The sequence below is a fragment of the Neoarius graeffei genome, chromosome 4 (genome assembly GCF_027579695.1).
Source record: "Neoarius graeffei isolate fNeoGra1 chromosome 4, fNeoGra1.pri, whole genome shotgun sequence".
In the NCBI taxonomy this organism is placed as follows: domain Eukaryota; kingdom Metazoa; phylum Chordata; class Actinopteri; order Siluriformes; family Ariidae; genus Neoarius; species Neoarius graeffei.
In genome coordinates this window covers 25853075-25870214 of record NC_083572.1, presented here as the reverse complement: position 1 = coordinate 25870214, position 17140 = coordinate 25853075, and the positions used below count along the sequence as shown (strand labels likewise).

General features: G+C 43.5%; 1 protein-coding gene across 4 annotated transcripts in view; it reads right to left on the bottom strand.

Annotated features, from left to right (window-relative positions):
- The window catches only part of nelfcd (negative elongation factor complex member C/D), a 159327-nt gene that overhangs the window by 89419 nt on the left and 52768 nt on the right, over nucleotides 1–17140 (bottom strand). The gene's annotated exons all lie outside the window — the stretch shown is intronic.

Sequence of the window (17140 nt, the reverse complement as noted above, 5' to 3'; positions counted from 1 at the left end):
GTATAACCCTCAACTGTCCTCATGGGGCCGTCCTTCACAGGAGTGGGGCGATAAAACTCCGACCAGACACAGGGCACCAGGATGGATCAAGCAGGTCCGAGGGGCAGAAGAGGCCAGCATCTCAATCCCAGGATCAACATGTAACTCGGAGTGTCCTCACATGCCCACACATGCCCCGCGAGCACGCTGGGATCTGTAAACACCGTAAACCCGGAAGAAGAATAATTACGAATTACGAGAATTTCTGAAGCCTTATGCGCCTCGCCTCATCTATACGCTCTTGCCAGTATCTGTTGGCGTTGTCGGTGACAACAAGCCACAGCACCAAGACCAGCAACACTAACGACTCCATGTCCTCCATGTTTATTGTTTACTATCCGGGTCGTGAGACTACCGCTTAAAAGCTCACTGATGTCACTGTTTGCGCTGCTTAACGACATCACGTGACGTCCACCCACTTTCGCTAACTCCACCCAATGTGTCCACCCACTTCCAGCCAGCACGGTTCAGCGCGGTTGTAGTCGAAATGCAACTCCAACAGCCCCACTCAGCTCGACTCAGCACGGCACGGCTCAGCCCGACTCAGCCGCGTTTGTAGTGGAAAAGCGGCATAATTTCACCTTCAAATTAACTGCTCATCCTAGAGGCTCACATACTTTTGCCATTCACAGATATGTAATATTGGATCATTTTCCTCAATAAATAAATGACCAAGTATAATATTTTTCTCTTATTTATTTAACTGGGTTCTCTTTATCTACTTTTAGGACTTGTGTGAAAATCTGATGTTGTTTTAGGTCATATTTATGCAAAAATATAGAAAATTCTAAAGGGTTCACAAACTTTCAAGCACCACCGTATAAATGAAGGTTTTGAATGACTAAACTTGGCTTTACGAATACTGCATTTTCCTAAAATGATCAACAAAGAAACAAGCTGAATATTATTGGAGATACATCATCTTCTTATAAATTCAGACTGGGTTTTGTCAATAATTGGATCCAAGACATTTTTAAGCTGTTTACCAAAGACTTTGTAGTCATTGTTCAGTAACGAAATTGGTCACCAATTATCAATAAGCAGGGGATCCTTTTTGGGTTTGGGGATTAAAGTAATCAGGCCTTGTGTCAGCGTAGGAGGTAGAGTTCCCTGTTCCACATTTTCTAACATTATCTTAAGTAGAAAGGGAGCTAGATCTTCTGTAAAGGTCTGATAAAATTCTGCAGAGAGGCCATCAACTCCAAGAGATTTGCTAGTTTTAAAATGTTTGATCGCATAGATGACTTCCTGTAAAGTTATAGTTTCATCGCACACTTCTCGGTCATCTTCAGTGATTTGAGCGACGTTGTTCAAAGAGTTCAAGAACATAGTTGTTGAATGATGACAGTATTTGGTTTTGTACAAATCGCTATAGGAATTGGAGCAGAATTCTGCTGTTCTACTCGGAATACTTCTACATGTTCCTACTGTTCCTACTTATTCAGGTGACATTGGGCATACCTAACCACCTGTGTTTTCTTTCTCTCTCTCCCCCCCCCCACCCCAAATCTGTCCCTCTGAGTTACATGGAGTCAACAGGAAATCTTTTGGTGGAGACGGTGGGGACCTCGACTGGCTATCGTAGCCTGCAGGGAATCGGCCGTCAGACATTCTGTCGCATGTCCCAGACCCGGTGAAATGTAACTGAATTGTCTTGGCCAGGCCTAACGGTCCCATCTGCATCTCATCATTGCTGAGGAGTGTGCTCCCATCACCCAATCAAGTATCCAGCCAGAGCAGGTCATGATATATTTTTTACCATATTAACATGCCATTGTGCGTCATGCCTGATGTAAAGACTCTCGTCTCTGCGAGCCTACCACACAGATTTAATACTTGTCATTTTTAGGGCATACCTAACAACGTGTTTTCTTTCTCTCTCTCCCCCCCCCCCATCTGTCCCTCTGAGTTACATGTTGATCCTGGGATTGAGATGCTGGCCTCTTCTGCCCCTCGGACCTGCTTGATCCATCCTGGTGCCCTGTGTCTGGTCGGAGTTTTATCGCCCCACTCCTGTGAAGGACGGCCCCATGAGGACAGTTGAGGGTTATACCTGTTAAAACTGTTAATATTATAGTCAGGCTGTCTGTTGTTGCCCAAATGAGGATGGGTTCCCTTTTGAGTCTGGTTCCTCTCGAGGTTTCTTCCTCATGTCGTCTGAGGGAGTTTTTCCTTGCCACCGTCGCCACAGGCTTGCTCATTGGGGATAGATTAGGGATAAAATTAGCTCATGTTTTAAGTCGTTCAAATTCTGTAAAGCTGCTTTGCGACAATGTTTATTGTTAAAAGCGCTGTACAAATAAACTTGATTTGATTTGATACATCAGTAACAGTGCCGTTAATACTAAGTCGCTGGATTAAATTGAGCTTCTTGTAATGTCTTTCTAGGTTGAAAAAAATAGGCTGAATTCTGTTCACCTTCTTCAATCCATTTCTTCCTTGACCTTACCAAGGCACCTTTAGCCTTGTTTAAGGAAATTTTGTTTCGTTTAATTTGTTCTGAAATCAAATCTAGCCTTTCCTCTTCTGACATATCAGCAGGGTTCTTCTGGGACAATAAAATTATTTTAGAGACCACCCTCTGTTCTTCCAATCTACGACGTTTGGTTAAGGTACTGCCATAATTTCTCAAGGACTGACCAGCTTTAAATTTAAAAAAGTTCCCAATTGCTACCAAAAGCATCCTCAGACTTTGCTTTGTTCCAAAATTCCATTATTATCCTCTTTATGCCTGATTTTATTTTCTCATGTTGGAGCAGCGAGCTGTTTAGTTTCCAGTAAGCACTCCTACATGCTTTAGTCGAAGCAGAGTGCAAGGGGATAAAAAAAAAATGGAGACTGCATTATGATCTGTTAACGGTGTTGTGATAATATTAGTTGATATCAATGATCAAATTATCAGAAACCAGCCAGAAGTCTAACCATGTTTGCCTGGTGGCATTTCTGTTACTCCATGTAAAAGCATTAGTGGTCGGATATATATTCCTCCACACATCAACCAAGTTAAATTTTTGCATAAAGAGTTTCAAGTTTTCATTAACTGCGGTAGCGTTAGACGGAGACCAACAGTCCAAATTCAGAATCAGAATCACTTTTATTGCCAGGTATGTGGACACACACGAGGAATTTGACTCCGGTTTCACTTAGCTCTCATAGTACAAAAAGAAATAAAAAGCGTATACACAAAACAAACAAGCAGAAAGAAAAAAAAATGGTGCAATAGGTGCATAGTGCAAAGTAATCCAAATAAGTCAAGTATGGAATAGATAAATATAAAGTATACAGTGTGCACAGAATTACGGTATGAGTGTGCAGATATTTTACAAGTGATATTACTGACATATGAATCTGGATTTTAGCTGTTCATCACAGAAAGGAATTTCCCTTTTGGTGCAATATGGTGCATAGTGCAAAGATGAAATAGTAAATATAAATAAGTATAAATATAAATATGAGTAACAGTGAGCACAGAATGACAGTACGAGTGTGCAGATACGGTCTGAAATTTATGACTGGGTGTATAAATAGTGGTCATAGTAACATTACTCTGACTGGTTTTAATTCTGACAAGCAGTTGGCTGATGAGTTAAACTCTTTCTATTTAAGATTTGATAATCGTAACTTCACTGGCATGGTGAATACATTAAAGGACACCAGCAGAGCTCCTCCTGCTTTTGCTTTGGATGTCCAAAGTATGGAAAAACACTTAAAACAAATTAAAAAGAGTAAGAGTCCAGGACCTGACAATATTTGTGGCCATGTTCTGGCAACTTGTGCTGAACAGCTGTGCAACATTTTCCATTTTATTTTTATGTTGTCTCTCCAGCAACAAAAGGTCCCCAAGTTATGGAAACATTCCACTATTGTCCCTGTTGCAAAGATTAATAAGCCTTCTACATTAAATGATTTCAGGCCTGTGGCGCTGACATCTTTAGTTATGAAGACGTTGGAGAAGCTCGTTAAAAAAGAAGTTTTATTACAGGTAGAAGAATTTTTGGACCCCCTACAATTTGCTTATAGGCTAGGTATAGGTGTGGAGGATGCCACAGTCACACTGCTACATTTTCTGTATCGCCACCTTGAGGGATCCAAAGCTCAGGCAAGACTGTTGTTTGTAGATTTCTCATCTGCTTTTAACACTATCCAGCCACATCTGTTAGCAGAGAAGCTAATCAGTCTTTTTAAATTGGATTTTAATCTTGTTGGTTGAATACTGGATTTTTTGACCAATCGGTCCCAGTGTGTGAGGGTTAATGGCTGCTTTTCAAATCAGCTGCAGTCCTCCTCTGGATCTCCTCAAGGTTGTTGTCTCTCCCCATTACTATACATTCTGTACACTAATGACTGGTCGCAGCAACTATGCAAATAGACACATTATTAAATTTGTTGACGATTCTGTCTGTGAGTCTTCTTGAAAGGGAGGAGCTAATTCATGGGCCTGTTGTAAATGATTTTGTATCTTGGTGCGATGAATCCTTTCTCCAACTATATATGTGTCTAAAACAAAGGATATGATGATCAGCTTTAGAACGTCTAGTCCTTGTCCTGTAGTAACCAGCATTAAAGGTGTAGATATTGAGCTGGTAAACAGCTATAAATACCTGGGAGTGGTTGTGGACAACAAATTAAGCTTTGATGCTCACGTTGCTTCCACAGCAAAAAAAGTTCAGCAACGGCTCTATTTTTTGAGGAAAATTTACTCTTTTAATGTTCGCTCAGAGATGATGACCCTCTTTTATAGAAGTTTTATTGAATCAGTTTTTATGTTCTGCATTGTTGCTTGGTATGGAAATCTGACCCTGGCCAATAAAAACAGGCTTGGTAACCTTGTTAAAGTGGCCAGTAAGGTTACAGGGAGGAGTCAAGTTCAGTTAACTGATCTGTATAACAGACAAGTGTTCAGGAAGGCTTCTTTGATCTTAGAGTGTGTAGATCATCCTCTTCAGTCTGAATTTGTACTGTTGCCCTCAGGCTGTCGGTGGAAGGTGCCTGCTCTTCGGACTAAGAGATTTAAGGTTTCCTTTGTCCCCACTGCCATCCAGGTGCTGAATGGCAGTTAGTTCCATGTTTGTAATTGTCTAGTGCTCATGTTTAATTTGTACAGACCCTGCCCATGACGTGTTATCTGTTGTTGTGTATTGTGTGTGAATATCTTTGTGTGTATTTTTCTGGCTGCAAACCCATTTCCCTGTTTTGGGACAATAAAGATACTTTGACTTTGAGATATATTGCAAGTGATATTACTGATATATGAATCTGGATTTTAGCTGTTCATCACAGAGACAGCCTGAGAGAAAAAAATATCCTTGTGTCTGGTTGTTTTTGCATACAGTGATCTATATCGCCTCCCTGAGGGGAGAAGATTAAACAGATTGTGACCAGGGTGTGATGGGTCCGCAGAGATGTTACCTGCCCGTTTCCTGACTCTGGACAGGTATAGGTCTTGGATGGAGGGCAGGTTGACACCAATAATTTTCTCTGCAGACCTTATTGTCTATTGCAGTCTGTTCTTCTCCTGTTTGGTGACCGATCCAAACCAAACAGTGATGGAAGAGCAAAGAACAGACTGAATGATGGCAAAGTAGAATTGTGTCAACAGCTCCTTAGGCAGGTTGAGCTTCCTGAGCTGGCGCAGAAAGTGCAACCTCTGCTGAGCCTTTTTGACGATTGTGACTGTGTTGGTCTCCCACTTCAAGTCCCGAGAGATTGTGGAACCCAGAAACCTGAAGCTTTCAACAGCAGTCTTAGTGTTGTTGGTGATGGGCAGCAGAGTGTGTGTGTGTGTGTGGGGGGGGGGGGGGGGGGGGGGGGGGGGCTCCTCCTAAAGTCCACAGTCATCTCCACAGTTTTGAGCGTGTTCAGTTCCAGATTGTTCTGACCGCACCACCAGACCAGCCGTTCAACCTCCCGTCTGTATGCAGACTCGTCACCATCTCGGATGAGGCCGATGACCGTTGTATCGCCTGCAAATTTCAGGAGTTTAACAGACGGGTCTCTTGAGGTGCAGTCGTTGGTATAAAATGGAGAAGAGCAGTGGGGAGAGCACACACCCTTGGGGGGTGCCAGTGCCGATAGTCCGAGTGCTGGATATGATGCTCCCCGTCCTCACCTGCTGCTTCCTGTCAGTCAGGAAGTTTGTAATCCACTGACAGGTGGAGGAGGGCACAGTGAGCTGGGTGAGCTTGGTGTGGAGGATGTCTGGAACAATGATGTTGAATGCCGAACTGAAGTCCACGAACAGGATCCTGGCATACGTCCCTGCAGTGTCAAGGTGTTGCAGGATGTAGTGTAGACCCATATTTATTGCATCATCCACTGACCTGTTTGGCCAGTAGGTAAACTGCAGGGGGTCCAGCAGGGGGTCTGTGATGTCCTTTAGGTATGACAACACCAGTCTCTCAAAGGACTTCATGACTACAGATGTGAGGGCAACAGCCCTGTAGTCATTCAGTCCTGTGATATTGGTTTTCTTAGGAACTGGAATTATTGTGGAGCATTTGAAGCATGAGGGGACTTCACACAGCTCCAGGGATCTATTAAATATCTGGGTGAAGATGGGAGCCAGCTGGTCAGCACAGACCTTCAGACAAGAGGGTGACACACCATCTGGGCCAGGTGCCTTCCTGATCTTCTGTCTGTGGAAAAGCTGACAGACATCCTCTTCACAGATCTTGAGTGCTGGTGGGGGGTCAGAGGCAGGGGTGGCAGAATGGCAGGGGATGTAAATGGGTCTTTAATGACTGAAGGGGGGAGAGGTGTGAATGTGTCGAATCTGCAGTAAAACACATTCAGCTCGTCAGCCAGTTGATGGTTCACTGCAGTGTTGGTGGATGGTCTCTGTGGCAGCGGCCATTCCAAAAGCGCATTTGCACCCTCTACCATTAATCGAGACCCGTTCGAAAGAATTGGGATGGATCTCGTCGGGCCATTAGATCGGTCAACACGAGGGTACCGCTTTATATTAGTTCTGGTGGACTATGCAGCGCGATACCTGGAAGCAGTGCCTCTCCGCAATATCTCAGCATGCAGTATTGCGGAGGCGCTCTTCCGCGTCATCTCCCGAGTTGGAATCCCAAAAGAGATTCTGACTGATCAAGGCACCTTGTTTATGTCACCAACACTGAACAAACTGTATGGGTTATTAGGTATTAAGCCGATCCGCACCAGCGTGTATCACCCACAAATGGATGGTTTAGTTGAACGGTTCAATCGCACCCTCAAGAATATAATTAAAAAACTCGTAAGTGAGGACGCACGTAACTGGGATAAATGGCTTGAACCCTTGTAATTTGCAGTGCGAGAGGTCCCCCGAGCCTCCACGGGGTTCTCCCCATTTGAATTATTATATGGGCGCAAGCCGCGCAGCATTTTAGATGTGCTGAGAGAAAATTGGAAGGAGGGACCTTCACCAAGTAAAAATGAAATTCAATATGTTATTGACCTGCGCACAAAACTCCACACACACACACACCTAACCCAGGAGAATTTGCGGCAGGCCCAAGAACGGCAAACCCGCCTGTACGACAGGCCTTAGGGCGCCTTAGGGAGTTCACACCGGGAGATAAAGTACTCGTACTGTTGCCCACATCAAGCTCCAAATTGATCGCCAAGTGGCAAGGACCCCTTGAGGTCACACGGCGAGTCGGGGACGTCGACTATGAGGTGAGGCGAACGGACAGGGGTGGGGCGCTACAGATTTACCACCTCAATCTACTCAAACTCTGGAACGAGGAGGTCCCCGTAGCGTTGGTGTTGGTGGTCCCGGAGAAGGTGGAGCTGGGGCCGGAGGTTCAAAAGGGAGCACTGGCATCGCATACCTCTCCGGTCCCCTGTGGAGACCACCTCTCCCCGACCCAACTCGCAGAGGTTGCCCAGTTGCAGACCGAGTTTTCGGACGTGTTCTCGACCCTGCCCGGCCGCACCGACCTCATAGAGCACCACATTGAGACGCGCCCGGGAGTGGTAGTGCATAGCCACCCTTACAGGCTACCCGAACACAAGAAAAAAGTGGTTCGGGAAGAACTCGAGGCCATGCTCGAGATGGGCATCGTCGAGGAGTCCCACAGTGACTGGAGCAGCCCAGTGGTCTTGGTTCCCAAGGCCAACGGGTCGGTTCGGTTCTGTGTGGACTACAGAAAAGTCAACGCAGTGTCTAAATTCGACGCGTACCCAATGCCTCGTATTGATGAGTTGCTCGATCGGCTAGGCAAAGGGTTATTGGCAGATCCCCTTGACTCCATTATCCCGAGAAAAAACGGCCTTTTCCACACCGTTCGGCTTACACCAGTTTGTCACACTTCCTTTTGGGCTGTTTGGGGCGCCCGCTACATTTCAGCGGCTGATGGACAGGGTCCTCCGTCCCCACGCCACCTATGCGGCCGCATACCTCAACGATATCATTATTTATAGTAATGACTGGCAGCGGCACTTACAACACCTGAGGGCCGTCCTTAGGTCGCTGAGGCGAGTGGGTCTCACAGTCAACCCAAAGAAGTGTGCGATTGGGCGGGTGGAAGTACGGTATCTGGGCTTCCACTTGGGCAACGGGCAGGTGCGTCCCCAAATTAACAAGACAGCAGCAATTGCGGCCTGCCCGAGGCCCAAGACCAAAAAGGGGGTGAGACAGTTCCTGGGGCTGGCTGGCTACTATCGTAGGTTTATACCTAATTATTCGGACGTCACCAACCCGCTGACTGATCTCACTAAAAAGGGGGCACCAGATCCTGTCCAGTGGATGGAGCAATGCCAGCGGGCTTTTTCTGAGGTAAAGGCTGCACTGTGCGGGGGGCCACTGTTACACTCCCCTGACTTTTCTCTCCCTTGTATGTTACAGACGGATGCATCGGACAGAGGGCTGGGGGCCGTGTTGTCCCAGGAGGTGGAGGGGGAGGACCGTCCAGTGCTGTACATCAGCAGAAAGCTGTCAGTACACGAGGGGCACTACAGCACGATTGAAAAGGAGTGCCTCGCGATCAATTGGGTGGTCCTTGCCCTCCGCTACTACCTGCTGGGACACCCTTTCACCCTCTGTTCGGACCACGCGCCCCTCCAGTGGCTCCACCGCATGAAGGATGCCAATGCGCGGATCACCCGTTGGTATCTGGCACTCCAACCCTTCAACTTCAAGGTGATCCACAGGCTGGGGGCGCAGATGGTTGTGGCGGACTTTCTCTCCCGTCAAGGGGGGGGAGTCGGCTGCAGGCCAGACGGCTGCCCGGCCTGAGTCGGGCGGTGGGGGTATGTGGCAGCGGGGCGTGGTCAAGCGCTGGTCTGTGACAGGAGGGCAGAGTCAGGGAAGGTAAGTGGCAGAATCACTACACCTGATGTCAATTAACCTGTGTTTGTGTGTCTTCCCAGTGACCGTGCCCTATATAAAAGAGAGAGAGAGCAGAGGAAGAGAGCTCTCTCCTGAACCAGATACTTTTGTGTGTGTGTGTGTGTGTGTGTGTGTGTGTATGGAAGAGAGTGTTTTTGCATCTGAAAAGAGTAAAATAAAAAGAGTTATGGAACTTTATTCTGGCCTGCCGTCTTTCTGTGCTCCTCCCCCTCCTACAAACTTCCACAGTCTCCTATAGTTAGTAATGTTCTGCAGGCTTCTCCACACTGACATCGGATCATTTGCTGAAAGGCTGTTTTTAATCTTAATCAGCATAGCTCCTCTTAGCTGCTTTCACCTCCATTGTCAGTGTGTTTCTGGTCTGATTATACAGAACTCTGTCTCCACTTTAGTAGGCCTCTTCTTTGTTCTGGCAAAGTTGCCTGAGTTTTGCAGTGAACCAGGGTTTATTGTTGTTGTATCACAATTAATATTTCAACATATTAATGTGTTGAAATCTCTATTACAGCACCTGAGATTGGAAAGATATTCAAGGTATTTTGGATATGCTTCTCTAATGTTTCAAGTAGTACATCATTCTCATTGTGTGAGTTATAGCCATATATATTAACAATTACCAGTGTGACGTTTTCAATGGCTAACACTTGGAGAATAAAATGACCTGAAGCATCACAGATAGTAGATAACATAGTCCCTGAAAAGTTGTACTTTAGAGTAGTAACACCAGCAGAATGTTCAGATCCATGAGCCTGCCATAGATCATTACCCCACTGGGATCTCCAAAATCTTCCATCAGGAATTGAATGTGACTCTTGAATAAAACAGAAATCATTTTTGTGCTGCTTGGCAAAAAAAAAATAAAGCTTTGCGCTTAACACTATTTCTTAACCCCCTAGCATTGAGAGTAACGATAGATAATGACGTATTAACAACAAACAGAACAATATATGTGACAAAAATAAAATGAACTTAGAAAGTATAGTCTCTTTATCAAGAGCTGAACCATCTTAAATTCTGTATAAAGTGTACAGTGAAACATATTAAAGCTGTAAAACTGGGGAGGCACCTAGGTTCTCACTTGGCAACTTAAGCCTTCTCAGTCCTTACATCTTATACACAAAGCGCACGCCTCCAAAGCACTGCATATAAAGTGACTGGGTGTAGTCGAGAGTAAAGAATACATTTTAAAAAATAAAAAAGAATAAAAATAAATGAAAAGTAGAAAAATAAACCTATATATTATTGTTGTTTCTCTTCCATAACAAAATATACCTTTGTATTATTATCTGTGCTTATCCCCTCAGCATAACAGAATGTAACTTCGAGCAGCTAAATGGAATAACAGTAAGACAGTGAGCAGCAAACTCCAGTCTGTCTCGGTTAAAGGTGTATACCGTACAGACAGGTGAGATGTTTATCACCTTCAAGTAGTTGGGAATAGTTCAGTCCCATTCGCAAAGGCTCTTCCTCCAATGAAATACGTCATCTTTCCTTATTCACGTGCCTTGGCCACCAGAGGCCACAGCTGCACCCGTCTCTCTCTGATGGCCGGTGACCGGTCCTCAGCAAAGCGCAGATGCTTGTTCTCCTTGTATGGAGTTCAGCTTGTGGCTGAACAACTCCATACTAAGCAGTGAACTCTTACCGGGGTAGAATATTTACTGCCGTGACAGGACTGGAAGAACTGGTGGAGGTGTTCTAATTGCCATCAAGAACAACATTCAATCCATTCGCCATCAAGATCTTAAACGAGATGATACGGAATTAGCTATTGTTGAACTTGTTATACCTAGTTGCAAAACTGTGATGCTTTATACTTTTTACCGTCCTCCTGATTCCACTCTCGATGTCCTACATAATTTGAAGTCTGACCTTCAAAGCACGCCGGAATTCAGCCAAATCATTCTTGTCAGAGATTTTAACTTGCCTGCAATTGACTGGACTGACTCATCGGCACCTATAAACAAACATCGGGGGACGGGCAGATGAGGATACTTTCTGCCACCTTGTCAGAGACAACTACCTACAACAGTTTATTCAAGGCCCTACCCACATCGCTGGAAATAAACTCGATCTGCTGCTTTGTAATAGTCCAGAAATTATTCAGGGAGTGCATATAAGATCTGCTGAGCAGCATAGTTTCCCAACTGATCACTATCTTGTGGAATTTCAGTTGAAAGTTGAGTTTTTAAGACCCAAACAAGTTAAGCGCCGAATTTACAACTTCACACATGGCAGTTTCAAAGATCTACGTAGTTCCTTGCTTAGTGCCCCATTGCAACATCACTTCTATTCCTGATGTCGACAATTATTGGGCGTGCTGGAAGAACTGGTTCACAACTGCTGTAGCTGAGCATATTCCCGTTAAAACAATAAAAGATGTGCACTCTTCACCTTGGATCGATGGAGAAGTCCGTTATCTGATAAGGAAGAAATACCACACAAACAAAACTGCATCCTGCAAGCTGAAACTACGCACTCTGAGTCAGAAAATCAAGTATCTGATCAGACAGAAGCACCGAGAGTACTTGGAGAAAATACAGTCATCACTTGGTAGTAATCCCAAGGTATTCTGGAGCTATCATAAGGTTATTCTACGTCACCGAACAGACCAGAGTGCTGTAATATCATATCAACATCAGTCAGCTAAATCCCCATATGGAAAAGCTCAACTCTTCAACTCCTACTTCTCCTCTGTATTTCTTCCTGCAAACTCTAATGCAGACATAGACAAACCACCTCTTCCTCTCAAAACTGACCAGGAAATATGCCATCTGACACTTACAGAGGATGAAGTATTGAAGTGTCTGAGCTCTCTGGACATATCAAAGTCCTGTGGTCCTGACGGTATTCCTCCTCTAATCTTGAAAGCATGCAGTGAAGAAATTACACCAACTATCTGCTCCCTTTTTAACCATTCGCTGAATACTGGTCGCCTGCCATCTGAGTGGAAATCTGCTGATGTCATACCTATCCACAAGAGAGATTCTAAAGAACTAGTAGAAAACTATAGACCGATTTCGCTTCTGCCCATCATAAGCAAGGTGTTTGAGCACTGTGTGTACAATAGAATCTATGACTATATGTTAAACCTGATCTCCACTGCGCAGCATGGGTTCCTAAGATCTTGCTCGTGTGTTACTCAGCTCCTCTCCATACTTCATACTATTGGCAAATACCTTGATAAAAACATTCAAGTTGACGTTCTTTATCTTGATTTTGCCAAAGCTTTCGACAAAGTTGACCACACGATTCTTCTGAGCAAGCTACAATCCTACGGCATTGCTGGGTCTCTCTTGGACTGGTTTAAGGACTCTCTCAGTGCTTGTTCTCAAAGAGTTGTGATTGATGGTGTTGCTTCTTCTTGGGCTCCAGTTACTTCTGGAGTACCTCAAGATCTTAGGTCCCCTTCTCTTTGTCTTATTAACGATCTCCCTAACGTCATTCCTGAGGAAACTACAGTCGCTTTGTATACTGACAACACAATGATACTTCACACAATTTCATCCAGTGGCAACTGCGAAGACCTACAACATGCACTATTAAAGCTTATCAATTGGAGTTGCAACAACAACATGAAATTTAATGCGTCCAAATGTAAGCTTTTGACGGTGATGCGGAAGAAAAACCCGATCTCACACGATTACCATCTCGACCCTAATGTGATCAAATGTACACAAGAGGAAAGAGATCTTGGAGTCATCTTCACTAGCAACCTCACATGGGAGAAACATATTCAAACCATCTCAGCAAAAGCCAACAAACTACTTGACTTATTGAAGAGAATGTGCCCACAATTTACTGACATTAAATGTAGAACACCACTCTACTTGGCACACGTTAAATCACACCTCGTGTTTGCCTCAGAAGTATGGTCACCCAGCCATTCAAAGCTAAAAGAATTACTCGAGAGGATTCAAAGGCGAGCCACTAGATGGGTACTAAGAACTAATATCGGAGAGACATCTTATAAAGAAAAATTAAAGGCTCTAGATTTACTTCCTCTCTGTTATGACAGAGAAATTAAGGACTTGATATTCTTCTACAAGTCATTGTATGGACAAACATCTTAAATGTTCATAATTTTGTTAAGTTTTCAAACAATGGACGTAGCCTACTTGTCTGACTCAAAACCCTTCCCTTGTTCTTGAGACACCTTTATGTAAGACTAGCACATTTAAAGCGTCTTACTTTAATCGTATAATGTCTCTGGAATACTATTTGTAAACAAGTGTCTCCTAGCACTTTTTCTAGCCTTGCTAAGTTTAAGTCATACCTAAGACTTAAGTACTCTTCACTTCTTAATGACATATTTGATGTAGCTCTAACATGCACATGGTCTCTAGTATGCCAGTGTCCTTGTCACAGATGATGTTAGTATTCTTTCTTAAGTTAGAACTTTTCTAGGTTAGTTTTAGTGTTCTTTAGATTTGTATCATCAGTTTTAGATTTTATTTTATAGTTTCTATTTTTTTCATTGTTATTCTAAAGGGAAGTGCTCAGCATGGGACTCAGAGTCCCATTCGCACTTTTCCTATTGGGTAGTATAGATAGCTTTTGTAATCATTTTATTTTTATATGCCCAATAAATATGTTTAAAAAAAATTCTGCAGGAATATGGACTTCTGTGCAGCTTTCCAAATTGCATCACAGTTGGTAAACTGTAGAATAATCCCTCGAGGCTTGGAGACATCTTTCCTTAGCTGGCTGAGTCGATACACTATCAATTACATCAGGAAATTTTGCTTTATACTCCGGCAGGATCATCTGACAGATGTGTATCACCTCTGTGCAGGGGTCTTGCTCCTTACATTCAGTCACTCCATACAGACACAGGTTCCAGTGTCGCGAGTAGTTCTCCAGCTCAGTAACTCGTTGTTCCAGAAGTCACTTTTTTCTCTGTCTCGCAGGCCCGAGCATCAACTTGTGTCATCTTCCCCTTTACCTCCAGAATCTCAGCGCAGGCAAAATCAACTGTTTTCTTAAGCCCCTCTATCTTCAATGTATTGTCAGATATCAGCTTCTTCATATTTTTTTTCCAGACCATCATGCCTGGTGTTTAAGACATCTGAAATTTTTTGCACTATGCCCCTGCTATCCATATCCAGGAAGCGCTGCAATTTCAGCTTTTTCGCTGCAGGGGGTTTGGATGGCATTATGGCTGGTGTAATAGGAAGAGAGGAAAGCTCTGAGTCCACAAGAGAAATCACAGGTGTATCTGCCATGCAGTAGTCATGTAGGTTGTGCACAAGCGGATTCTCTCTTGCTATCAGTGCCTCCATGCTGCCGTTGTGACGCACTAGCTTAATTAGCTGAAACTTGTTTTCTCAATGTGTCGTTATATGGCAACAGTTCTTCACAACAAAGTCACTACCAAGTTAACATGATGTACTCACCACTGCTCTAGGGTACCTCAACCCGTGCTAGAGCTCAGTGGTCTCAATCCTTAACTTGCAAGTGATGTCAATGCAAAATAGAAACCTGGATGTCAACCATGTTGGTGAATATACAAATGCAGGGTCAAGTGACATTCCATACAAAACTTAGTCACATGTACGCAACTCTGTTTTCCACTGTTTTAAGCATTCTTTTAGCTATACCATATGTTTGTGGTCACTACAGTACTCGTGATGGTATCATGTTCCGATTTTTTTAGAATTCCGTCTGTGATTCGGAAAGAGGACGAGGAAACTCTGAGGCTTAGTACAGAGAGGAGATGAGGGGATCAGGACACTTCGTCCAGTGACCATTTCATCCAAAGCTTTTTTCATACGCACTATCAATTATTTTATATTTCAGTGTTCACGAACAAAAGCCCTGCAAGAGCACTGCTTTCATTTCACTCTGTTTTCAAGATTTAACTTGATCCAGCCGGCTTCAAAAATGCACTATCAACGGAGCTCACAGCGAAGCCAAATTTTACAGGCACCTCCCTCCAAGCCTCCACTTTCAAAAGAGCACAATCTCGGGTTGGTAGGACCGCAGCTTGGCCCAGGATCTGTGAATGAACCCCAGTGAGAGCGCTGCTCAGCACCTGAAGATTTAATATGACCCAACCGGAATATGCTGGTTACAATGAGCAGCCTGCAATGACAAGGGAGTTAACTCATCCCATCCCAGGGTCAGCAAGTGGCACGGGCCAATGTGGTTACCCCCCCCTTAGTACACTCTCTAGTGTTGAAGCACACATACTATAGCAGTCATTTGCTTTACAAAAATGTGTTTTGCTTCGGTCAAATTCAATTGAGAATTCCTCCTTTTTTCAAACAAATACCTGAAATATAAAATAATTGATAGTGCGTATGAAAAAGGCTTTGGGCAAAATGGTCATTGGACGAAATGACCTGTATTCATACTTGATGGTCGGTAGAAGATCTTATCTTCAGAAAAGTCTGACTTTTTAAAATAATATGGGTCAAAACCACACATATCCATCTTCTCTTTGTATCGAATCTTCATTCGACCGTTCAAATTGTGGTAATACTGAGAAAATTTAGCATTGTTTACAGACACGTTTTCAGCGGCTGCCATCCTAGCTGCTTTGTATATCTACAATCATGGAGGATGCTCATGACATAGCACATTTTGATCACATGGTTGCAAGTCATTAATGCTCTTTGACAACTTCCTGTAACAACTTGGAAATGCATCACATCTACGCCCACTGGCTGAAGAAGGCAAGGAAAGGGGGACAACCTGGAGTATATTTTAAAATACATATGCACTTTCCCTCAGTAATAAGCATAAACATGTCTGAAAGTGTTTTTTTTTTAGTCTAGTCCATTTATTTCGAATGGTGAACCGAATTGTATACACTCATACATTTTAATGGGAACATCTGTATGCATACGCGCGATTGTTACACTTCTTAAATTCTTACAACACGATGACCTAGTGGGTACAGCCTCTATGTGAGGCAGTGGCCACAAAATGGATTTACAATACAGAAAAAGTATGTTCAGAAGTAGTACTCGACACACATGGAGTTGACAGAGAACAATTCTAGCGTTTCCCCAAAAATGTAATATGCTGGTTACAATAAGAATTCCATATAATCCGTACAAACATTCAAACACTCTTTCATGAGATATTGCACTAACAAGAAGCTCAGACAGACACACTGATGGATCAGAAGGATGCACAAATAACCTGAAAACATAATGCCTCCACCACCTAGTAGCTGAGACATCAAAAAATTTAAAAAATAAATAATTAAAAAAAAAATCCACAAGTGTAAACATTATCCATACTTAAGAATTAAATAGGTTTAAGAAGCAAAGTGATGCCGCAAGTAGCACTGCTGCCTCACAGCTCTCCAGTTCTGTCTTGAGTTCAGTGTACTGCCCGTGTGGAGTTTTTTCACATGGCATCACTGTGTTCTTCCAGGTCCTCTGGTTGCCATCCTCCTCCCAAAATAATGCCAGAAAGTAGACTAGTTACACTAAATTGCCCACAGGTGTGAAAGGGGATGTTCATGGTTCTGTAATAGATTGGCGTACCATCCCGAATGTATTACTGATTTGCCAACGTTGGCTCCGTTTGCACCATACTACTGCCCAGGATAAAGTGGTTACTGAAGATTAATGAATAAATAATTTGTGTTTAGATTTATCCAAGTACAACTGAAGGCAAATTGCTAAGACAGGAAATTTTCAAAATGTGTCACTTTTCTTACATAACCATCACATAACCACTGGTTAAACACAACAAAAACATTTCCCTATGCATTTTTAACTTCAAATTAAATATAAACAACTGATCATT